Source organism: Scyliorhinus canicula, chromosome 8 (genome assembly GCF_902713615.1).
Source record: "Scyliorhinus canicula chromosome 8, sScyCan1.1, whole genome shotgun sequence".
Taxonomy (NCBI): Eukaryota; Metazoa; Chordata; class Chondrichthyes; order Carcharhiniformes; family Scyliorhinidae; genus Scyliorhinus; species Scyliorhinus canicula.
The window spans coordinates 5575957-5600963 of record NC_052153.1 but is presented as its reverse complement, the minus strand read 5'-3'; the positions used below and the strand labels follow the sequence as shown (position 1 = coordinate 5600963).

Here is a 25007-nt window from a genome sequence, read left to right as displayed (position 1 = left end):
CTGCTCGCCACCTGGGGAGGCGCCAGGATGATACTGGAGCATCAGCAATCCTATGACAATTCCCTACCCCTAATACGCTCCGCTATCCTCCTGCAAAATTTCTCAAAGTCCATCTGTAACGACCGCCTTAAAAGGAACATTTTGTAAATCACAAGCTGCCTTTCCAAGATCGGTGGTGACTAATTTTTTTTTTAAACTTTGAAATTAATTTGCATATTTTAATCTCCATATCAATTTGATCTGCAGAACAGCTTGGTTCCTAGTATTCTGCTGGAGAATGTGGTCATTGGTCTTTGAAAGACATTAATTGTTAAAGGGCGCCTTGAAAAGTCACATATCTGTGACCTTATGACAACATTTTTAATGAAAGGAACGGCAAGTTTCATGCCAGCGTTACTCCGGCATTTCAAATATATCGTGATCCTGTTTGTAATAAATGATGCCTATGGAATACTAATCTGCAAATTCTATGCCAGATTTGGACTCCATTGCTGAGGCATTATTCAGGGAAAGACTTGATGACAACAACACTATCGCTAATCCAAATACAAAATGAAGTCTGATTGAATGTTTGGAAGTACAATGTTACAATATTAATTCCTTTCTGTTTTATGGAAATACCTTGGCTTGGAGAATATTAATACGAAGGGCTTTTAAATTTATTTGCTTCATAGAATCACAGAATTTACAGTACAAAAGGAGGCCATTCGGCCCATTGAGTCAGCACCAGCCCTTCGAAAGAGCACCCTACCCAAGCCCATGCCTCCACCCTATCCTCGTAACCCCACCTAACCTTTTTGGACACCAAGGGCAATTTATCATGGCCAATCCACCTAACCCACACATCTTTGGACTAATGGGAGGAAACCGGAGCACCCGGAGGAAACCCACGCTCGTCCCAAACGCCAATGCCATTTTTCTCCATTTAACAAAATAATCCGAAATCTGCTTTTTCTGCTGGTTGAAGGGTGCGATAATATTCACAAGAATGGTTCCTGGGATGAAAAACATCAGCATGTACTGAAGATAGGTTGGAGAAGCGGGGGTTGCTTCTCGAAGATAATGTCGAGGGGAGATTTGGCCGAGGTGTTCAAAATCACGAGTGTCTGGAGAGAGTAGGTAAGCAGGAATTGTTCCCATTGATGGAAGGATCGAGAATGAGAGGCCCCAGATTTAAAATTATTGGCAACAGAAGCAATGACGACACGGGGAAAAACGTTTTCATGCAGCGAGTGGTTAGGATCAGTAGTGTATTGCTCAAGAGGGTGATAGAGGCAGGTTCAATTGAGCCATTCAAGATGGAATTGGATTATCTGAAAGGGAAGGATGTGCAGGGTTACGGGGAGAAGGCAGGGGAATGGTGCATTACTCATTCTGAGAGCCAGCCCAGACAAAATGGGCCAAGTGGCCACTCTTCATATACTGAACTTGAATTACAATTTTCTAGCGTAGTCATGTTTATTTTTTTGGGTGTTTCAGGTAAAGGTTGTTGCCAGCGAGAGTCTTTGATGCTGTTACACAATTAGTAAGAAGAATTTTCCCAAGGAATGCAAAAACTTTTAATATTGCAAAAATATGTATGTGCTGACGTCAAATGTCAAGGCTCGGGTACAATGTAGTTACTAATTGTCGCACAAAGAATGCACTCAAGTAATAATACACTAATTGATATTGCAGTGTGCTATTTTCTGTACGTAATATTATTGGTAATTCCTCCCCATGTCATTTTAAATGAACGTTTACTGCTAATAATTTAAATGAATATTTTTCTAAATCTATGTGGGTAGGGGGCAAGTATTACTTGTTTTATTTAATTAAAAGTGCTGCATAAACACATCACAAGGGGCTTCACATGAGCATTAACCGAGCCACATAATAATAATAATCTTTATTGTCACAAGTAGGTTTACATTAACACTGCAATGATGTTACTGTGAAAATCCCCTAGTCGCCACATTCCGGCGCCTGTTCGGGTACACTGAGGGAGAATTCAGAATGTCCAATTCACCTAACAAGCACGTCTTTCGGAACTTGTGGGAGGAAACCGGAGCACCCGGAGGAAGCCCACGCAGACACGGGGAGAACGTGCAGACTCCGCACAGTGACCGAAGCCGGTAATTGAACCTGGGTCCCTGGCGCTGTGAAGCAACAGTGCTAACCACTGTGCTACCGTATGACAGGTGACCAAAACCTTGGGCAGAGAGTTGGGTTTTAGTGGAGGGAATCGACAAAGAGACAGTGAGGTGTACAGAGTGTATCCCAAAGCTTGCAGACAGGCCATTCCAAAAAAGCACAGCAACGCCACACATCAATTCCGCCTTCTTGCACTATTCCCTCTTTCCAAGGTTCTAAGGCTACAGCAGGTCACAGAGATGGAGTGGTGGGGGGGGGGGGCAAGGCCATGGAGGGATTTGAAAGCGAGGGCAAGAATTTTAGGAAAAAAAAATTGTGTTACTTAACCAGGATTCAATGTAGGTAAGCAAGCACAGGGGTGAGCGAGACTCGGCACGTTTTAGGATATGCGCAGCAGAATTTTGGAGGAGCTCAAGTTTATGGCAGCTCGCATAGCCTAGATTGTCAAGTCTAAATGATGTTTGAAAAAAAAAAGGCATAGAGGAGAGTTTCAGCAGCTGACGAAACGAGGCTGGGGTAGTCGTGTCATGTTACCGAGAGGGAAAAGGCAGGCACTGCAACCACTAATATTACTTCGAAACATTAGGCATTCAGATTGACAAAAAAGCGAGAGAGTGTAAGATCATCCACCACACGACCAATTTAAAAGACCACAATTAAACATCCAAATGATAGAATAACTGGAATGTTAGGAGTCAGTGACCCCAACGGTTTGCAGAATAAAGGTTCCACGTTCGATTGTTTCGGTATTGCTTAGAGTATTGAAAATTTCAAAATGGAGATTAATAGATTGTTGTTAGGCGAGACTATGAAGGAATATGTAGAACCAAGACGTAAATTAGCCATGATTTGACCGAATGGCAACACAGGTTTGAGGGGCTGAATTGTCTCCACCTGCCCCTCTGTGCTTAAGCACACATGCCTGTTTGATATCCATCTCTGTTAAGTAGCCATCCTTGCCAACTTGGTTTTGGGTCAACAAGCAAGAAACGCTTTTTAAAAAAAAAACCCTGCTTCCTAACTCCCAAGCAGAATGCTCAAATGACCAAGAGTTAAATGCAACCGGGGTCCCTCCCAACAAGCAAATACAAATTCAAATTGTAGAATGTCGCTTTGAGAATAGGCACAATTTAGGGATTGAGCAACTGATTTTTGTTACCATTGAAAGCAAGTTTACTCCACACCCTAAAAAGAAATATGTGGTCATTCCACTCACTTGCCTGTAACTTCTGCTCCTGGCCACAGACTAAAATACCATTTGTCAAGTGCGCGGCAGGCTACTGTCAAGCTCCCGCAGAAAGTAAACATCAAGGCTACAGGCCCAAGTAGATCAAACAAAGAAATGAAACTAATTGTTGCTGAGGAGACTGCAGACAAAGGCGGTGTGTTTTTGCTATAATTAAGCTCCAGTTCATTTGGACTCGATTGCTACCACATTACTAATTGCTCTTCTGACAAACTTTCACTGTGCTCGAACGGAACCAAACTCGAAAAATTGAAGCAAAGAAAAAAAGGTTAAAAATTTCAGCCAATGTTTTGGGTACGACCACCTCTACAGTAACAACCTCCCCAAAACATTTAACATTGGAGAACTTAAAAATCGCAAGAAAACGCGATCTGGAATCCCCTGCCTAAAGGGAAACTGATTCAATAGTAACTTTCAAAGGAGAACTGTATTTGTGGGAACAGGAGGAGTAGGACTAATTTCAAAAAGAATCTAAAATAGATGTAAAACACAGCTTCCACGCTTAAACTAGAAAAAAATCAATCTGGACCACACAGAACATTATCATTCGGACAAGTGAACCAGGGAACAGCCTGTATTAATGTAGCATGTTCTGTAAAGTACAATGTCCAAAGACCCTTCAGAGGATTATATGACATACGAACTCGGAACAGGAGGAGGCCACTCGGCCCCTCGAGCCTGTACCGCCATTCAATATCATGGCTGATCTGATTGCAACCTCAGCCCCACATTCCTGCCTCCCCCACCCATGACCTTTCGCCCCCTTGTTAATCAAAAATCTATCTGCCTGTGCCTTAAAAATATTCAAAGGCACTGTGCGTGATTCAGCGGCCTCGACCGCTGAGTAACGTGTTTAGCGGGATGTTCCCCAGCAGCTGCAGTGTCAAAAATCACTCCGCTATCCAACGGCACTTTGTCGTTTTGTTCCGGCCTCGGGGAGTTTCTCCCCACCGAGACCGCACCCAGAGGGATTTCCTGCACGGCGAGAAAGGTTCCTCGCAGATCAGGGCACAATTCTGTCTAGCAACCCTGATCTTTCCCACTGCCCCCTTTCAGCCCCCACCACCCCATGCTCTTTTGACCCCGTCCCAACCTAGGGACTATCAAGCAAACCTCGACACCAAGCTGCACATAGCAGATATCGGGAGAGCTAACCAAACTCGGTCAAAGACGTAGGTTTCAGGGAGCATCTTAAAACAGGTGACTTGTGAGGTTGATGGGTTTAGAGAGAGAATCCCAGAGCTTATGAACTAAACAAGCAAGGGGCAGTCACCAACAGTGGAGCAATGAAATTAAGGGACGTGCAAGACCCTGGGAGGGGCACATATAGATCTCATTGGGTGTGGGTAGAGAGGGAGCAAACTTATGGAAGGATGGGGAAAACAAGGATGAAAGAGTTCTGAAGTTGAGAAGTCGAGAGAAGAAATCCAAGATACCTGATTAAGCTTTGAACATAATTTATAAGTGGATTCTTTACCAGAGCTACAAAGCCTGATCAGTAACATACACACTACAAATAAGCTTGATACTACTCCATGCGAGACAGACAGTTCATCTGACACAAATTATTCTGCCCCGAATTAGTAAATAATGGATTCATTCAACCAGAGCTACCTGGCCTCACTTCTACAATGACAATGACACATCGCTTTCCACGATGGAAATAAATTATTTAGAACATAACTCATTAAGAGTGATTGAGATCAAGGTGCATCCACATTATAAAAGCCTTGTGATTCACCAAGAATGATTAAGGCTACTATCGAAGGTCTTTCAAAATAAATTAAAGTCTCAATCATCTCAGGTGAGCTTTTTGTATGTCAAGAGTGTATCGTGGACTTGCTTAAAATATTGAACATGTACTACCTGGACCTTACAGCACCTAACCAGGCCATTTAATCTAACCAATCCATACCAGTGTTTTTGCGCCACCCACTCGTCCTCCCAGCCTTTCTCCTCAAGCTCCATCAGTATAACCCTCTATTCCTTTCTCCCCTCATTTGCTTGTCTAGTTCCCTATTAATTGGATCTAAGCCACTCACCTCAACCACATTCGCAATAGTGTGTTCCACACTCTCACCGCTCACTAGGTAAAGGCGTTTCTCCTGAATTCCTATTGGGTTTGTTGGCTACTGTCTTTTATTGATATTCTCTAGACTTGCTCTTCCTCACTCGTCCTCACTAGACTTTCTGAGTCCACCCTACCAAAATCTTCCAGCATTTTAAAAGCCTTTCATCTGGTCACCTCTCAGCCTCTCTTTACAAAAAGAACGAGACCCGGCCTTCCCTTCCTCTCCCGATAGCTCACAGTTCCAATATTGTCCTTGTAAATCCTATTTGAATCCTCTCTCAGTGCCTCATAGAACAGTACAGCACAGAACAGGCCCTTCGGCCCTTGATGTTGTGCCGGGCATTGATCACCCTACTCAAACCCACGTATCCACCCTATACCCGTAACCCTAACAACCCCCCCTTAACCTTACTTTTTACGACACTACGGGCAATTTATCACGTCCAATCCACCTAACCTGCACATCTTTGGACTTTGGGAGGAAACCGGAGCACCCGGAGGAAACCCACGCACACACGGGGAGGACGTGCAGACTCCACACAGACAGTGACCCAGCCGGGAACCGAACCTGGGACCCTGGAGCTGTGAAGCATTTACGCTAACCACCATGCTACCGTGCTGCCCTTTAGCCTTCTTATAATACGCCGGTCTAATCAAGATCTGATAGAAGTAAACTTCTATACTTTAAATTCTATTTTTCTAGAAATAATCCGGAGTGTTTGATTTGCTTTTATTATGGCTTTGTTAATCTGTCACCACTTTTCAATGATTTGTGTAAACATATTCCCAGACCCCATTGCTCCTCATTCCCATTTAGGTTCTTATTTTCCAAGTAACAACTGACTACAATGTTTTTCTTATCAAAACGAGGGCCGCTCATTTATAATGAAATCAGTTTGCCAATTATATGCTCATTCTGCACGTTTGTTAATATCTCTCCAAATTGGCCGAGTCCTCCTCAATGTTGGCCACCAACCCCCAAAATGGTGTTCTCCTCAAATTTAGAAATCGTGTTTCTCGTTTCAAAGTCAAAAACATTTTGCAAAGTGGTCCCAGCACGGATTCTTGGTGAATCCCACTTTCCATTACTTTACCTCGCTGTTAGTTCTCTTGCAGTCAGCTAACAACCCATTCTGCCACCATCTACATATGCTACATGGCCTTATCATATTCATTAATCTATTAATTGCTATCTTTTTGAAGCTCTTCTGGAAATCTATATATACTACATCTACCATATTACCGTTGTTCATTCTCTCCTTCAAGGGGCATCTGCGAATATTTTTGCCCAAATCATTAAAAAGTAGCGTCAGATTAATAAAGCCATTACAACTTAAAGGGATATCAACGAGGTCATTTAAGCAAGACTTTCAGAGGCAGCACGGTGGCGCAGTGGTTAGCACTGCTGCCTCACGGCGCCAAGGACTCGGGTTTGATCCCAGCCCACTGCCCATGTGGAGTCTGCACATTCTCCCCCGTGTCTGCATGGCTCTTTCACCCACAACCCAAAAAGAGGTACAGGTTGGATGAATTGGCCGTACTAAATTGCCCCTTAATTGGAAAAAAAAGAATTGGGAAAACTTTTTTTTTAAATTAAGCAAGACTTTTCTTTCTGAGATCAGTGCTGACTATTCATTATTGTATTTCCACGTTTCTTAATTTTCTCCTTCAGTAGGGATGCCATTATTTTTCTGATTCAAAAGAGTTAAATTGATTTTCTTATAGCTCTGGACATGTTCTACCTCCCCCTCCTAAATACAGATACAAGATAGGTCAATCATCAGTCCTCTGTTTCTGTTTTAAAAAAATTATAAATTTAGAGTACCCAATTCATTTTTTCCAATTAAGGGGCAATTTAGCGCAGCCAATCCACCTACCCTGCACATCTTTGGGGTGTGGGAGCGAAACCCAACCAAACACGGGGAGAATGTGCAAACCCCACATGGACAGTGACCCAGAACCGGGAATGAACCTGGGACCTCGGTGCCGTGAGGCAGCAATGCTAACAACTGCGTCACCGTGCTGTCCTAGTCCTCTGCATCCTTTGAATAAGCTGGAAGTAATAATAATAATCTTTATCGTCACAAGTAGGCTTACGTTAACACTGCAATGAAGTTACCGTGAAAAGCCCCTAGTCGCCACACTCCGGTGCCTGTTCAGATACACAGAGGGAGAATTCAGAATGTCCAAATTACCTAACTGCACGTCTTTTGCGACTTGTGGGAGGAAACTGGAGCACCCGGAGGAAACTCACAAAGCCACGGGGAGAACGTGCAGACTCCGCACAGACAGTGACCCAAGCCGGGAATCGAACCTGGAACCCTGGCGCTGTGAAGCAATAATGCCAAACACTGCTACCGTGCTGCCCTAGCTGCACTAAGCATGGTCATAAACTAGCTGCATGTTCTATACTGAACTTCTACAAATATTAAACATGCCCAGGAGTAAAGTGTCGATCAATTGTCCAGAGGCAGAGACAGCTTCGGATGTATAATATACAAACAATGTGCTCCTGTGGTGGTGAGGAGTGTTCAGAGATTTCTCAGAAGCCCATGGATGGTGTCTCCATTTTAATCGATGCAACTCCTGATCTCTAACCCTGTACTGATGGTGTTGCCCTCAGCCTGCCTTGGTGGTGATCAGCTAAGCTCAACATTGTGCAATTGCTCAGAGGCAAAAGGCAAAAAAAGAGCATTTGGCTGTACTTGGGATTTTCCCGATAACGAGACACCCCAAGGACAGCATCACCATTGTGACGTGTAAATTTAAGCTTCACAACATGCTGACAATCGTTCATTCCTCCTGGAAAATTTAAATATTTTAATCTCCTCAGATTTGAGTCGAGAGGGATGGAGTCCACCGTTTCCTACCTTTGCTCAGCCAAACACTGGCCATTTTGAGAGAGGTAATGAGACTGACGAGGTTATTACTCACACACTTTAGGCCTCCGCCACAACGATAGCAGCAAACCCACGGAATGTGCAGCAACAACCACTCACTGCGTAGGGAGTGAGCTTACACGAGGAAACTGTGAAGCAAGCCATTCCAAAACTGCCTCTTCCTAATTTCTCGCACATTTAATTGTATTTAGCTATTGTTTTCCCTGTGGCTTTAATTCAGCATCCTCATTTGTATTAATGAGGTGTCATCAATTATGCTCATTGCAAACAAGGATTTGCTCCTTCAACTCAAACATGCACAAACTGACCTTTTTTTCCCCCTAAACTAGAGGATAGATCGCGAGATCTAAAGAAAAGTACACAGCCGACAGATACAAATTAGTTCCAATTTACATCCTTCCCAGAAGAGGAGCAAACAGATTGAGTCACAGGAAATAGATAAACAGTACATTTATGACATTTACGTTACTAACATTAGTTGGGGGTCAATTCCACATGGGAATTGTAAAGTGCAGGAGCAGGGTTGTCTTGCTGCAGATATACGGAGCCTTGGTGAGGGCAGACATGAATAGTGAGTGCAGCTTTGGTCTCCTTATCTGATGAAGGATGTTCTTGCTGGGGAGGGAGCGCAGAGAAGGTTTAGCAGTCGGATTCCTGGGATGGCAGGACTGATGTATGAGGAGAGATTGAGTCGGTCAGGATTGTATTCGCTGGAGTTCGGAAGAATGAGGGGGTATCTCATAGAAACCTATAAAATCCTAACAGGACTGGACAGGGTAGATGCAGGAAGGAAGTTCCCGATGGCAAGGGAGGCCAGAACTAGGCGTCATAGTCTGAGGATACGGGGTAGACCATGTAGGACAGAGATGAGGAGAAATTTCTTCACCCAGAGAGTGGTCAGCCTGTGGAATTCTCCACCACAGAAAGCAGTTGAGGCCAAACCATTGTATACCTTCAAGAAGGAATTAGATATAGCACTTGAGGTATAGAACATAGAACAGTACAGAACAGGCACTTCGGCCCTCGATGTTGTGCCGAGCAATGATCACCCTACTCAAACCCATGTATCCACCCTATACCCGTAACCCAACAACCCCCCCCCCCTTAACCTTACTCTTTTTTTTAGGACACTACGGGCAATTTAGCATGGCCAATCCACCTAACCCGCACGTCTTTGGACTGTGGGAGGAAACCGGAGCATCCGGAGGAAACCCACGCACACACGGGGAGGACGTGCAGACTCCGCACAGAGAGTGACCCAGCCGGGAATCGAACCTGAGACCCTGGAGCTGTGAAGCATTTATGCTAACCACCATGCTACCGTGCTGCACCGTGGTACCGTGAAGGGGATCAAAGGATACGTGGGGAAGACAGGTTCAGGCTATCGAGTTGGATGATCAGCCATAGTCATAATGAATGGCAGAGTGGGCTTGAAGGGCCGAATGGCCTCCTGCTGCTCCTACTAACATTAGTTGGGCCCAATTTCACATTGGAATTATAGGATCATAGAATCTTCACAGCTTTGACAGGGGCCAATCTGCTCACTGTGTTTGTGTTAGCTCTCTACGACAACACACCCAACCCCACTCCTTTTCCCTCGGACCTGCAATTTCTTTCCTCCAGATAATTAACCGATTTCATTTTGAAAGCCATGATCAAATTGGTCTCCACCACACTCTCGGACAGTGCTTTCCAGATCTTAACCACTCGCAGGTTGAAAAACATTTTCTGCCATGTCACCTTTGGGCCTTTGTGCCAATCATCCTGAATTGGTGCCCTCTGATTCTTGATCTTCCCAACGTCAGGACCAGTTTTTCCCCATCTACCCCATCTTGTGATTCCTCAAGGTTTTGAACTTCACAATCGAATCCCTTTGAGCTTCTCCTCTCTCAGGGCTCAAACTCTGCAACGTATCCACATAACTGAAGTTTCACAACCCTGGAATCATTGTCACAAATCCTTTCGGCATCCTCTCGCACATGTTCCCCTGCTGCCCAGAGTGCCCAGAATTGGATATACTGTCCCAGATGAGGACAAACCCATGTTTTATAAACACTCACCATTATTTCCTAGATTTTAAATTCTATGCCTCAACTACATTAGAAAATCAAATATTGAGTGTAATTTATGTACTTGTCAATTAAAGGAAGACCTGTCTTCAGAAACATAAGCAGACATCGATCTCGACTCAATAACCTCATCTTTCCATTCCCCCCAAAAAGTCACAAACTGCCTCCATGGGTCTACCCGAAATAGAGTGCATTCAACAATTTGATGAGTGAGCACTTGGATAAGCAGCATATTGATTTTAAAATTCACCTCTTCGTTTTCAAATCCCTCTGTAATTTTGTCTCCCCAAATCACTTTAATCTCCTTCAGTTCCAGGATAATCAGAGATATCCGCGCTCCTCCAACATTGGCCTCTTTTGCATCTCCGAATTTGATCGTTTCACCATTGGTGGCCATGCCTAGATTCAAAGCTCTGGAACTCCCTCGCTAAACTCCTTCACCTCTCGATCTCCCCCTCCTCCTGCACGGCGCTCCTTAAAACCCGCTCCTTTGACCAAGCTTGGTTTGATAATACTCTTGTGAGGTGCCTTGGGGCAATCCATGGTTAAAGATGCTGAATAAATACAAGTTATTGCTGCATTGACTCTGCTCTGCTAAGGGCGTGATTCAGGTAGTGTCAGAGGCCCGATTACCACCATCATTGAATCACACAGCACAGAAAGGAGGCCATTCAGCCTGTTGCACCTGTGCCAGCCCCTTAAAAGGCTATCGAATTAACCCCCTGCCCTTTCAACAATGCCCTAAAAATGTCTAATTTTCAAGCATAAATCGAATGACCTTTTTGAAAGTTACAACTGAATATGCTTCCAACACCCTGGTCAGGCAGTGCATTCCACATCATTGACAACTCACTGAATTTTTAAAATTCTGATCTCCTCTCGAACACTTTTACCAATTAGCTTAAATCTGTCTCTTCTGGTTACCAATCCTCCTGCCACTGGAAACAAGTTCATAAACTCACTTTCTCATTCCTAACAACCGCTGAAGGTGCTGTTTAAACCAGGAGTGACTGCTGTGCTGTCAAATCAAAGATCCTTGTGCAGAGCTTAATTTTCTTTGCAAAACACATCGAGAAAAGAAAAAAGATTTGCTGCAGACATACTGCACTCGCTGCCCCACTCAATAAAAAAAAAAAGTTGACAGCTTTAAGCAGCTTATTTCATAACAGCTGCAAAACGCATGTTTTTCTGGTTGCCAACTTTGGTTCAATGTATTCCTGGAGCTACATCACCTGACTTCCTGCCTCGAGCTGTCCCGCCTTCGTACTCCCGCTATTGGTCAGCCAATCTGTCCATTCTCATCTACAGCCAATTAGACAGTGAATAGACTCTTGGCTTCCTGATCAGATGATTCCTGACCATCAGTCAAATGGACACCCATCACCTGTATTTTTTAAGAGCTACATAACCAGAAGTGTTCAAAGAAAAAAAAGATGTTATTTTAAACACCCTATAGTATTTCTCCCAGGATTCTGCTCCGAGCAATGAGGACAAACTCATGAAACACGTGGGCAGCACGGTAGCACAGTGGTTAGCGCTGTGGCTTCACAGCGCCAGGGTCCCAGGTTCGATTCCCGGCTTGGGTCAGTCTGTGCGGAGTCGGCACGTTCTTCCCGTGTCTGCGTGGGGTCCCTCCGGTTTCCTCCCACAGTCCCGAAAGACGTGCTGTTCGGTGAATTGGACATTCTGAATTCTCCCTGTGTACCCAAACAGGCGCCGGAATGTGGAGACTAGGGGCTTTTCACAGTAACTTCATTGCAATGTAAGCCTACTTGCGACAATAAAGATTATTTTTTAAAAATTAAGTTACATCAAGATGATCAGTGAGCAGAAGTTTTTTTAAATTTTTAGAGTACCCAATTCATTTTTTCCAATTAAGGGGCAATTTAGCGTGTTCAATCCACCTACCCTACACATCTTTGGACTGTGGGGGTGAGACCCACGCAAACATGGGGAGAATGTGCACACTCCACACAGACAGTGACCAGAGCCGGGATCGAACCTGGGACCTCGCCGCCATGAGGCTGCAGTGCTAACCCACTGCGCCACCCTGCTGCCCCCAGTGAGCAGAAGTTGCCCTCAACATACCTCTTGCATTGAAGAGTCATCAATGGTATATCATAATGGCCATTATGGAGCTGAGCTTTCATCTTAATTAAGTGACGTTTGCAACTCTGCATCACAGTCAAAAAGAAATTATTTTTTCAAAATGTCTCTCCATGGAGACTAACACCAGGTTTCCTTGGCAACAGAAAGCTCCCACTTTTGATAAACAAGTCAGTCGGTTTGTTTGTTGGATTTTTTTTTTCTCCCCCGAATTTGCTCAAAATATTTTTTGAAGATTCAGCTGTAGTAAACATTTCTGAAGTAGGATAGGACAGGCCATCTGTTAATGGCTCTCTCATCACCGGAATTTGTATGGAGTGGTATGCCCCAGTTATTGTTTGATCTAGATGGGCCTCTTGTCTTTCATTGGCAGCATTATTTTAGCACAACCATGATTGATATGAGCTAATTCCAAGTAGGGTTACCAACCCTCCATGATCGGCCTGGAGTCTCCCAAGGATTTAAGATCAATCTCCGGGACACTGCCGTGTGAAACCCTGGAGAAACATCATTGGGGCATTAAAATAGAGTCATTTTCCTTGGTCATTTTTCTTTACCAGATCAAAAAATATTGAAAATGGCAGCGGGAAAGGGAGGCTGACTGACGGTCAATCATCTTCCAAAAATGGCAGGGGGGGGGGGGGGGGGGGGGGGGGCTGTTTGACTGACAGTCAATCTTCATCCAATTGGGTAATTGAGTTTTTTTGCTTTCCAACCAGTACAAGTAGGCAGTGAATCAGGAGGATGGATGTGTCGTCCGACTAATGGCTGGACTGCGGTGGTAGGTCATGTGATGAATCCTCCAGGCATAGATTTTATCACAGTTGGCAACCCGAATGGCCAACATACAGCTTAGTTACTGTATGCATTGTTACTGTGAAAGGAATGGAGGAGAAAAAGATTAACTAGACACTTAGACTTCGTGTTAAAGTGATCACTATTGGAGGTTATATTTTTCTCTGACCTTTATGGATGTGAAAGACTTGCATTTATACAGTCCCTTTCACAAACTCAAAGCACTTTACGGACAGTGAATTAACTTGTAGTCAGAGATGCAAGGCTTGGATGACAAGTGGAAAGTTAAATTCGCGCCACACATGTACCAGGCAATGACCATCTCCAACAAGAGGGGATCTAACCATTGCCCCCTTGACATTACCATCGCTGAATCCCCCACAATCCACATCCTGGGGGTTACCATTGATCAGAAACTGAACTGGACCAGCCATATTAATACTGTGGCTAGCAGAGCAGGTCAAAAGGCTTGGAATCCTACGGCGAGTAACTCACCTCCTGACCCCCCCCCCCCAAAACGTGTTCACCATCTACAAGGCACAAGTCAGGAGTGCAATGAAACACTCTCCACCTGCCTGGATGAGCGCAGCTCCAACAAAGAAGCTCGACACCATCCAGGACAAAGTAGCCCCGCTTGATTGGTATCCCTTCCACAAACATTCAAACTCTCCACCATCAACTAACATTGGCAGCATGTGTACCATCTACATGATGCACTGCAGTAACTCGCCAAGGTACCTCCAAACCCACAACCACTACAATCTAGAAGGACAACAGCAGCAGATACCTGGGAACCCCACCACCTGGAGGTTCCCCTCCAAGACACACACCAGCCGGACGTTCCTTCACTGTCGCTGGGTCAAAATCCTGGAATGTCCTCCCCAACAGCACAGTGGGTGTACCTACACCTCAGGGACTGCAACGGATCGAGAAAGCAGCTCACCACCACCGTCTCAAGTGCAACGAGGGATGGACAACAAAAATGCTGGTCTAGTGAGCTGAAGTCCACATCCCTGTAAAATGATTTTTTAAAAAAAAAAGATGCAGCACCCAATTTGCTCACAGCAAGTTCCCAGAAATAGCAATGTGATGAAGAGTTTTTTTTTTGAAGTGATGTTGGTTGAGAAATACAGAGTCAACCGTGATGCCTTGGAGAACTGCCTGTTCTTCAAAATCATGCCACAGGATCCACATCAGGAGGTTTGACATCTCGGCTGAAGGAAGGATGGTGATTTGGGCAGAACATCAGCTGTCCACTTGACTCCCAGAAACAAGTACGCCAGAGAAGGAATAGTGTCATAGGGGCTGGTTTAGCACACTGGGCTAAATCGCTGGCTTTTAAAGCAGACCAAGGCAGGCCAGCAGCGCGGGTTCAATTCCCGTACCAGCCTCTCTGAACAGGCGCCGGAATGTGGCAACTATGGGCTTTTCACAGTAACTTCATTGAAGAATACTTGTGACAATAAGCGATTTTCATTTCATTTCGAGACGTTGGACACCAGCCCTCAGCAGAAGAATTTATGGACTGGTGACCTGGATGAAAAATCCTCAGGAAAATTCAATTTATAAAAAAAAAAACAACCAGAGGGAACAAACAGAAGCGGCGACTTATCTTGGTCACAGGAAAAAGAGCGGGATAGAAAAAAACCCACCACCAGCTGAAGAGTATGGAAACAGGAATTAGTGGAATTGGCAGGGATCAGAAACGACGAACACCAAAGAAACAATAAGAACCCGAGAAATATATTCCAATGCACAACTGGAGAAGTGTGCCCAATTTTGGCCACCACACCACAGGAAGGATATGAAGGTTTTAGAGAGGGTGCACAAACTATTCACGTGGCTTCAGGGATGATGGACTTCAGTTATGTGGATAGGTTAGAGAAGCTAGGGCTGTTCTCTTTGGAGGAGGAGATTGAGAGGAGATTCGATGGAGGTGTTCGAAATCAATGGGGCAGAGACAGGCTCAGAAAGTGGGAAAAAAAATTGGCAGGTGAAATATAATGTGGGAAAACGTGAGGTTGTCCACTTGGGCAGGAAGAGTCGAGAAGCAGAATATCATTTAAATGGCAGAGTGTGTTCTGGGTGTCCTTGGACAAAAATCACAAAAGTGTCAGCATGCAGGTACAAGTAATTAGAAAGGCAAATGGAATGGTGATCTTTATTGTAAAAGGGGTGGGGGGGGATAAGAGTAGAGAAATCTTACTACAACTGTACAGGACATTAGATTATTATGTGTAGTTTTGGTCACCTGGAGGGATGTACTTGTATTAGTTGTATAGAGAAGGTTCATGAAGCTGATCCTTAGAATGAGGGGTTTGTCTCACGAGGAAAGGTTGAACAGGTAGGAATGAGAAGCGATTTTATTGAAACATAAAAGGTTTTAAGGGGTCTAATAGGATAGCTGCTGTGAGGATGTTTTCCGTCATGGAGGAATCTAGGACCAGGGCACACAGTTTAGAAATAAGGGATCTCCCATTTAAGACGGAGATGAGGAGAAATTTCTTCCCTCAGAGGGTCGTAGTGTTTCTAATTCCCCTCCCCAGAGGGCAGGAGGACGCCGGGTCATTGATATATTGTACAAGACATTCCTGTTTGGACCTTTAATTGGAAGTTGCCTTTAAGCAGAGGACTCGAGCTGAAGCAGCCTGCTGGTCAGGACAGTGTGTTTCGGAAAGGAGAAGTCAGACTCGTCAGCGCTGGCATTAGATTGGTTTCACAGGTCGGCACAACATCGAGGGCCGAAGGGCCTGTACTCCGCAGTAATGTTCTATTGTAATAGTAAGAAGCAGCTTTGGAGGAAGTCGGTTTGATTGGTTGGTTGGCAACCTGTGGGTTGCCCAGGGACAGTGTCCTGCCCGACAACAGCCAGTGATTGGTTCCTGCGTGATGCTTTCCAGAGAGCTTGGCAGGTGTTTGGACCTTGGGAGGAGGAGAGTGCTCTCTCTCTTGCTGGAAGAACAGCTTTATTTTTCTAAAACCAGCGAGTGCCTGGAACATCTTTGCTGTAAACTTGAAATGATCCTGAATCTACAGGCGAAGTAGACAACCTTGTCAGAGAAAACCATCAGAAGCCTCTGGAGCCTCAAAGGAAGAGGAGCTCCCTCCCTCTCTCTGTTGCCGGTTACCTGCTATCTCTCGGTGTGTCTGCAGTGACAGTCATCGCAAACTAAAGGAGAAGAAAGAACTCAACTGAAGGCCTAACCTCAAGAAAGAAACTAACTGGAAGACATCCACCCGAATCAAAGATCCCGTGGTAGTCGGTATTAGAGGTATTACGGTACCTAGATTGATGCTGTAAGATCATTGGTGTGGGAGGTACCCGAGACAGTAAGATCATTGGTGAAGCCTGCCTGCTGGTTCCACCCAGTAAGGAGGAGTATAAGAGTCTGTGTCTCCCTAGCTGTTGCATTCTGTACCTGCGCTGCTGGGGGAAACATCTAGTCCAATAAAGCCTTCAATTGTACTCCAATCTCGCTTCGAGAGTTATTGATCGTGCATCAGATCCTTTATCCTTTTATGTTATTCATGTTTAGTTGACCTCTCAACCACCCTTTTCCCTCCATGTTGTTTTTCTGTGTGTGTTTAGAGAGTGGGGTGCGGGGGGTGGGTTAGAAAGGGGAGGGGTTGGGAATCAGATAGTGGAAAGCCAGTTGTATTTATTGTCCATTTAATTCTAAATACTGTGAATAATAAAAAGGTTACTTGAGTTTAAATTTACAAACCTGGTGACTCGTCAATTTACCTCAAGCAAAACCACGGGTATTAATGTAAAATCTCAATACCCCTGTGTTACAACGCCGGGCCAAGTGGGGCTAGAATTGACCGTGCCAATATTCAAAGCAAAGGGGGGGAGAGAGAGAGAGAGAAGCTGGAAGGAACATAAAAAGGCCATGATTTTATAGAATGGTGGAGCAGGCCTGGGCCAAATGGCCTAACCCCTGCTCTGCTCCTTTTTCTTATCTTAAGTTATCAAGAAGTGCTTGCACAGAGTAGAGGGAGAGACATTGCTCCCCTTGGCATAAGAGTCGAGAGCCAGAAGACAGCGATTGAAGGTAAAACAGCAAAAGAGCCGGTGGTGACATGAGGAACAATTATTTAACAGAGCGAGTGGTTAGGATCGGGACTTTGCTTCCTGAGAGTGTGATGGAGGCCAACCCCATCACATCTTTCACACATGAATTGGACACACACCTGAAGAGGAAACATTTGCCGGGCTACAGGAAGAAAAGACCGGGGAGGGGGGGGGACTAGCAGAATCGCTCTTCAGCCAGCAAACGTAAGTTTGAAGCGCCAAAAGGCCTCAGGACAGCAACAAACAAAACCCAGGATCACACACTCCTAAAAATGGTGAGATTTTAATGAAGAACTGAATATTTCAGCTTTACAACGTTGTGAAAACACAACAGCGCCAACAAAGAGAAAATTACAACAGTCGATTACAAACAAGTAAAAACTGAAACGTGACTAAAAATAATCGTCGCTAAACTTAAACTTTAAAGCAAACCAGTGAAGTTATTACTTTAACTACCCTCACTCCCCCCAAAATAAAAACAATCTCCAACTCCTAGTCAGAACCGAGTTTGTTTTTTTTAAAAATCATTTTTCCCTCGGACAACACAGCTTTTAGTTGTGTTGGGAGTGTGTATCTGGCGATCTAGTGCTGCGCTGTGCGCAAATCCGAGCGAGCCGGTTAGATCGTGGGAAGAGTCCAAAATCAGAAAGCGTGCTAAACGCCGATCGGTTTCCAGTCTAACTGGCCCCCTCCCATTGGCGAGATCCGGATCACACCGTGGTGTGACGAGAGAACAATAATCACCAATTAAGGCCGATCGACATCCCATATACGGAAAAGACGTCCTAGCTAACAGCCTCCCGTGATCTAACTGGCTCCTCCCCAGGCGAGCAGTCAGGCACACCTATTTAATTCCAAAATGGGCGCTGTGGGGATTGCCGCCTTGATTAACGGGCTCAGCACCCACGGGTCCAACATGCCGCCCCCGAAATTGCGTACCCCCATACGCAGGGCAACTTCAGCTGCTGCCTGTCTGCTACACCGAACACCCCAGGACAGGACCCATCAGTGGTAATATGGTGACGGGTCACTTTTACCCCTACTGGCCGTGGCAGCCTCTGGCTGCAAAACTGAAGGATATCGCTAATAGGGAATTGGCAATGTTAGTAACATGAGCACATCACAACTCGCAAGTGGATTACCGTGGGTCACCTTGCCACGTCGCGTAGCGGTACGACTGTCTGGCGTCCCAATCAGACACGTGGTCCGGATACTTTGCCTGAACACTGGAGGCTGCACAACTGCAGGGGCAGAAGCGAAAAACCACACACCCTACAGCTGGGCTGCAGCACTGGGAGCATCCCTGTGACCAGAGGGCGGGTGTGTGTATCGGGAGGGAGGGGGGGGGGGTACCCGGGCCTGCTCCCAGTTCCGCCTGGCCAGGTCGGCAGCTCCGAATCGTGGGTCTGGTCTGCGCGGTGGCTTGGCTGTGTGCTGTTTAGGGTTTATTCTGCGGGATTCGTTTACGAGCTGCTCACCCTCTCTAGCGGAGAGCTGCCGTGCGCGTTCCCGGCGAATCAGCATGAAGACCTTGGGGCATCATTATGTGCCCTAATTACCATTAGATACCGGTGACGGCCTCGCTGGATCGGTTATCGGGAAACACTTGCTACCACACTTAGAAACATTTCCGTTAGATCACGCCCAGAGTGTTTAGATGGACCAGAGAGATTTTACTTTTCCTTATCCGCAAGACGAATAGCCAATAGGTTTCAATGCAGGTTAAATCACTTCCCACAATCTAATTTCTCTCGTGACTCAGTCCCGGAATCAATGCAAATCTTTCCCACAATGAAGCCAGGGTTCAGGTGGTTGTGGGTTCAAGCACCAGGCCAGAGATTTGTGCAGAGCTTCACGGTGGCACGGCACTGCTGCCTCACAGCTCCAAGGGCCCGGATTCAATTCCAGCCTTGGGTGACTGTCTGTGTGGAGTTCTCTCCGTGTCTCCGTGAGTTTCCTCTGGGTGCTCCGATTTCCTCCTACACTCTAAAGATGTGCAGGTTAGGTAGATTGACCATTTAAAATTGCCCCCAAGTGTCCAAAGGTGGGTAGGTGGGATTACAGGGATAGAGGGGGAACTGGACCTGTGTAGACTCGATGGGCCAAACGGCTCCTTCTGCACTGTGGAGATTCTATTGTCTATTCTACATCAGAGAGTATGAGTTGACGCCCCCACTACGCACCGAGGGACTGCTGCACTGTTGGAGGTTCCATCTTTCTGCTGTGCTGATAAACCAAAGTGGCGTTTGCCCTCCCAGAAGGGGGTAAAAGATTCCATGGCTCGATTTCAAAGAGCAGGGGAGTTCTCTCCAGGATCTGGGCCAATAATTATTCTTCAGCCAACGTGACTAAAATTGATCATTATTACATTGCTGTCTTTGGGATCCTGCTGTGTGCAATTTGGCTGCTGTGCTTTTTAACATTACAACAGTGACTACATTTCCACAATATTACATTATTGGCTGTAAAGCGCTCTGGAATGTCTGCAATTATGAAAGAGGTTACATATGCAAGCTTCTTTTTCCACCAAATTTTTCCTCTCTTCACAGCACCTTGCAATCTGTGATCACTTCACCAACTGCATTGTATACCAAATTTAAAAGGACTTGCAATTGGTCTCATGTAGAAACAGCAATGTGTCACTGGGCAATGGAAGAATGCGCAATGCAAACCTCAGTCACAATTCCTAATTATGTAACCTTGAAAACTCCATCAGTATCCTGCCTCAAGTACAGCTTGTGCAGGGCAAGTCAACATGGAGTGCATAAGTCCCCCTGCGGCATTACATATGCACCTTTTTATGACAGAGGCGGCTATTTGGATGCATTTTTGTCATTCAGCATTTCAGTTCCCTAATTTATTCATACGCAAGAATTAATTTCCTTCTCAAATTAATTTGCAGGGTCAAATTACACCCTTGTGGATTGAAGGAGGTAAATTGACTAGAATAAACACTACAAAAGGGTGCGTTCCACCATTACTTTTTTGGCCACATGCAAACTCTAATAGCTTCATTTCAATTGTTCTGAACCACAGGGACAAGCGTCGTCTTCGTTACGGTTGCCTTTCTTATTGAACCTCATCGGTCTGCACATATCAACTTCCATACAGCACGTAGCTCAGAACATTAAAGGCAGTAATTGATACCACTGAACTAGGTGCCTAAAACAGACCAACGTTCATTAGTACTATTGTTCATTAGCATTATTTATCCCAAGAATTATGGGTAGGTGATCAGGACCTGACCAGATGAACTAACTCTCAAATAAAGTTAACATTCGGAACAGAGGGTTCCACAGTTCACATCGACTAATGGATGCCTCCATATCCGGCTGAAGCTACCCCAGTCAATGATTGTCTGGGTGTGTTCACCTCAATTTGGGACAGCTGGAACTCGGCAGTAAAAACGTAACAATAGCAAATTGCACTTGTATAGCACCTTTGACATGGCAAAAATCCCAAGGTGCTTTCACAGGAGTGTAATCTGCTCAGGGTTTATAAAAATTCCTGATCCTAACCAAGTGGAAGTTGCTTTCCAAAGTGTGGGTGTCAGACGGAATATTAAACCAGGAGTGGATTGACGATATATGCATTATCTTGCAATTACGGGGGAAGGGAGGGTTGTTACTGGTGCCCTGATCAATATTTATTCATCAATCAACATCACTAAAACAGATGATCTGGTCAATATCACGTTGTTGTTTGGGACATCTTGCTGGACATTTCCGACGTTACATCATTTCAAAACTAAGCTGTAAAGTGCTGCGGGGTATTGAGGTCACAAGAAAACAAAACACTACCGTTTTAAAAGCAGGTTCTTTCGTTCTTTATCCTGCTGCGCACGTCAAACTTGCGCGTCCTTGTTTGGACTTTCAACCAAAACAATTAAGTGTTGGACAAAAGGCTGCTCGTTGCTAATGACTTTGCACTCTTTGTGTCGGGATTGCATAATTAAACTGCATACGGGCTGGAGACCCCACTCTCCCCACCCCAGCATTTCACAGTTAGCTAGTGTCCCCACCAATGAGAGAGGAACAGAACATTGCACATACTGTGTTGCCTGGCAACTTGAGTGAGTGCTGGGGGCCCCAACTCTTCCACAGCCATGGCACAGGATAAAATACGCCTGTACTGCACGGTTAAAAAGTCAGCAAAAAAAAAAATTCAGAACACCTCCACAACCCATTCTCCCACAAAGTCGTCTGATAAGGCAGTTCACTGGAACCATTCGCCACATTAAAAAAAGGTGCTGTACCAGTGCCAGCTTGTATTTTTGAGACAATCACTTGCCTCCTGCCACCCTCCACGACCTAGCTGGGCGAGTAGCGGGCAGAAGTCAATAATCAGCAGATGGGAAGGGTGAAAAGACTCTCTTCTACCTTGTCTGTGCTTCCTGGTATCCAACAGCAGGGCTGTGCACTTTGATCAATGCTACTACTGTCGTGGAGAACTAAAGCCACAAGATCAACATCCTTTAACCACTCTTCGGGGGAGGGTGTAATGCATACAAACACACAAACACCACGCCTCAAATGAAACAAATGCAGCCGTCAATTGCTGGTAGCCGGTTAACCAAATGTTTGAATTCTCAAAAGGGTCATGTTAAATCTCAGCAAGGAAAATCTCACGTTGGTAACACTCGTCTACCAAATCCTGTCCATTTCAAATATCAGCTGTTGACAATTCCCCATTTGAAACATTTCACTGGAATTGGGGGGGGGGGGGGGGGGGGGAGAAAAAAACTTTCATCTTACTTTTGCTGTCAAGACATGAAGGAAGCGATCCAATCACAGGCCGCAGAGAGAGGGCAAGTTGGTGTTAAAGGGCCAGAGACTCATCTGCTTTCATCAGCTGTCAAATAAATTGAAATAGTTTAGTTTGCACAGTTATCACTTACCAGCAACCTATCACGACAGCCAACTCCTTGTTGTCAAGGCAAGATCTTCAGAGGGAGGTGATTTAAGCAACATGCAACCACTTGTATTTTGATTAACTCAATTTATAAGTAATTTAGTATATCACATCATAATTGAAGGTTCTTTTGTTTTTCTGCCTCTGCAGACAATTCAGGCAGTATCCTATTGGGCCCTACCCTACCTCCACCAGCACCCTGACTCCCTCCCTCCCCACCACCTCCCTTTCCTTCCCTCCTGTTGGTACAGAGATGAGGGTATCTGGTCTCTCCAGCGCAAAGTTTAGTGCTTCTACCATTTGTTTTTCTGTACAACTGTGTTGTGAACTGTTTTAATTATCAGAATATCCATACGCCCCCTCCCCGTACCTTGGTACGGAGGGGAGGATACTCTCTTGCTCCAACACAAAATTAATGTTTGGACAGTTTGGCCTTGTATATATGTTTTACTGTTTTAATAAAGAGATATGGAACTCAAGGAACCAAACTATGTAACAGCAGGTAGGTAATGTTACCCCATGATGAAAAATTATTGTTTGTCTCGATTGATAGTGTCTGACTCCGTATCCAAGAATGAAATTTGCAACAAGAAATCTGGGTTTTGTACACAATTTAAAGAGGCTGTCCTACATCTAGGACATAGAACATACAGTGCAGAAAGAGGCCATTCGGCCCATTGAGTCTGCACCGACCCACTTAAGCCCTCCCTTCTACATTATCCCCGTAACCCAATAACCCCTCCTAACCTTTTTGGTCACCAAGGGCAATTTATCATCTAGTGACACACAAGACCAAAAATTGTGCTTATGTCTATTTCCATAGCTCGTTATCAGGTCGCTGGTCTGTCGCCAGAGGCTTATAGCTTGAAGGGGCGCCACTCCACATCAAGCGTGGCTGTGCAGGAAACATTCCTACTCTTGGTGTTGGCGCGTAGGAAGGATTTATAGGTTGTCAATCAACAATATGGCCGTGTGTTACCAATGTGCCTAGTATGGCCTCAGCCCTATGGTCAGACGAGGCCTTTGCATGCCTACAAATCTGCCATTTACCACCCCCCCCTTGATAGTGCTTTCAGTCGCCTAACCTTAAACTTTGGAATTCCCTCCATTTCTGTTCCAGTAAGATGTGGGACTTGAACGCTGGGCTTCTGGCCCAAGAGCAAGGGAGCTACCGACTACGCCACAAGATTTTTTGGCGCACACAGGTCACCCATATGTTTGGAATCGGATCAACGATTAGAAAGAAGAAAAATAGATGACAGCGTAAAAAAAATAAAACAAAATGATGCAGACTTGAATAAAATGCAAAAATGAAAAATATTACATGCTCCCTCCTTCCTGCGGAAACGTCTCAACACCTCCCCCTCTCCTCCTCCTCCCCCCCACCCGCCCAAAAAAAAATTCAGTTACAGCACTGCAGTTCATACACATTAAAACCACAGATCCCGGCGCCGAGGACCCGGGTTCGATCCTGGCTCTGGGTCACTGTCCGTGTGGAGTTTGCACATTCTCCCGTGTCAGCGTGTGTTTCACCCCACAACCCAAAGATGTGCAGTGTAGGTGGATTGGCCAGGTTAAATTGCCCCTTAATTGGAAAACAAATAACCGGGTACCCCAAATTTTCTATAAAAAAAAACATTAAACATAAAAAATAAAACACAGATCCAACTTGACAAAAGAGGTTTGAAACAGTCAAAGTGCAACACCAATCTGGCACTGAAGGAGTTAAAAAGATTCTGTGCCATTACTTGGAGTTAAAAGTCTATTTATATGTACATTCAAATCTAACTACAACTTGCATGCAACCTCAGCAATAAATTTAAACAAATAAGCCTGGATCTGGATCTACATAGGTAGGGAGTCAATAGACTGACAACACTAGGCGCTGTATTTGTAGGTTATAAGTTTAATAAGCAAAATTTAACAAGAGGCGTGTTCAGCTCTTGTATCTGCATGAAAGATGCTTCAACAAACACAAGCAATTTTATTCATTTACCTATGGGCTACTTCTGATGTTAACTTGCTTCAGGTTTACCTGAAGGTGACGGAACAGAGTTAGAAAGCACATGACAAAACTGACAAAGCAAGTGAACATTAGCCTACATTTGCCACCAGTCCAAAATACGTGCTTTGTTGAATAATATTTATTCTGCATCTGTGAAGATCACCGTTAGCAATTTCTCGCCCCTCGCCATTACCTGGTCATTGTTGCACGATACTGCTCCATAAGCCAGCTGTGAGGGAGGGGTAACCTGACAGGGCAGCACCGGCCCTCCCGTGCTTTTGCTACTCAGTAACCCAGCCAAGAGTTAGCAAAACTCACCCCTGGCCTACATAGGCACGCCTCAATCTTAAAATTCTCTTCCTTGTTTTCTAATCCCTCCAGGGCCCCTCCCTTCCCTATCTCTGTAACACCTCGGCCCTACAACTACGCGAGGCCTTTGCCCTCCCCCAGATCGTCCATTTCCCCCCACCCCAGGGAGAATGTGAAAACTCCACACGGACAGTGACCCGGGGCCGGGATCGAATCCAGGTCCTCGGCGCCGTGAGGCAGCAGTGCTAACCACTGCGCCACCGTGCCGCCCAGGACGTTTTATATTAAAGGTGCTACATAAAGACAAGGTGTTGTTGCTGAAGGGGGAATGAAATTGCATCCTTTGAAGACTAGTTCCCCACCTCTATATACGACTGAATAGTTTTC

General features: G+C 45.2%; 1 protein-coding gene across 4 annotated transcripts in view; it reads right to left on the bottom strand.

The window, feature by feature from the left end:
• Window positions 1-22246, bottom strand: part of pip5k1ba (phosphatidylinositol-4-phosphate 5-kinase, type I, beta a) — a 166761-nt gene extending 144515 nt beyond the window's left edge. For 3 of the 4 annotated variants that reach the window (XM_038804079.1, XM_038804083.1, XM_038804082.1), the window contains exon 1: window positions 22150-22246. The gene's annotated coding sequence lies outside the window, so the exon portion shown is untranslated. Of the gene's footprint in view, window positions 1-5421; window positions 5485-12102; window positions 12106-22149 lie in introns of all 4 variants that reach the window. The other variant, XM_038804080.1, reaches the window with a different exon arrangement.
• Between the last annotated feature and the right edge of the window lie 2761 nt (window positions 22247-25007).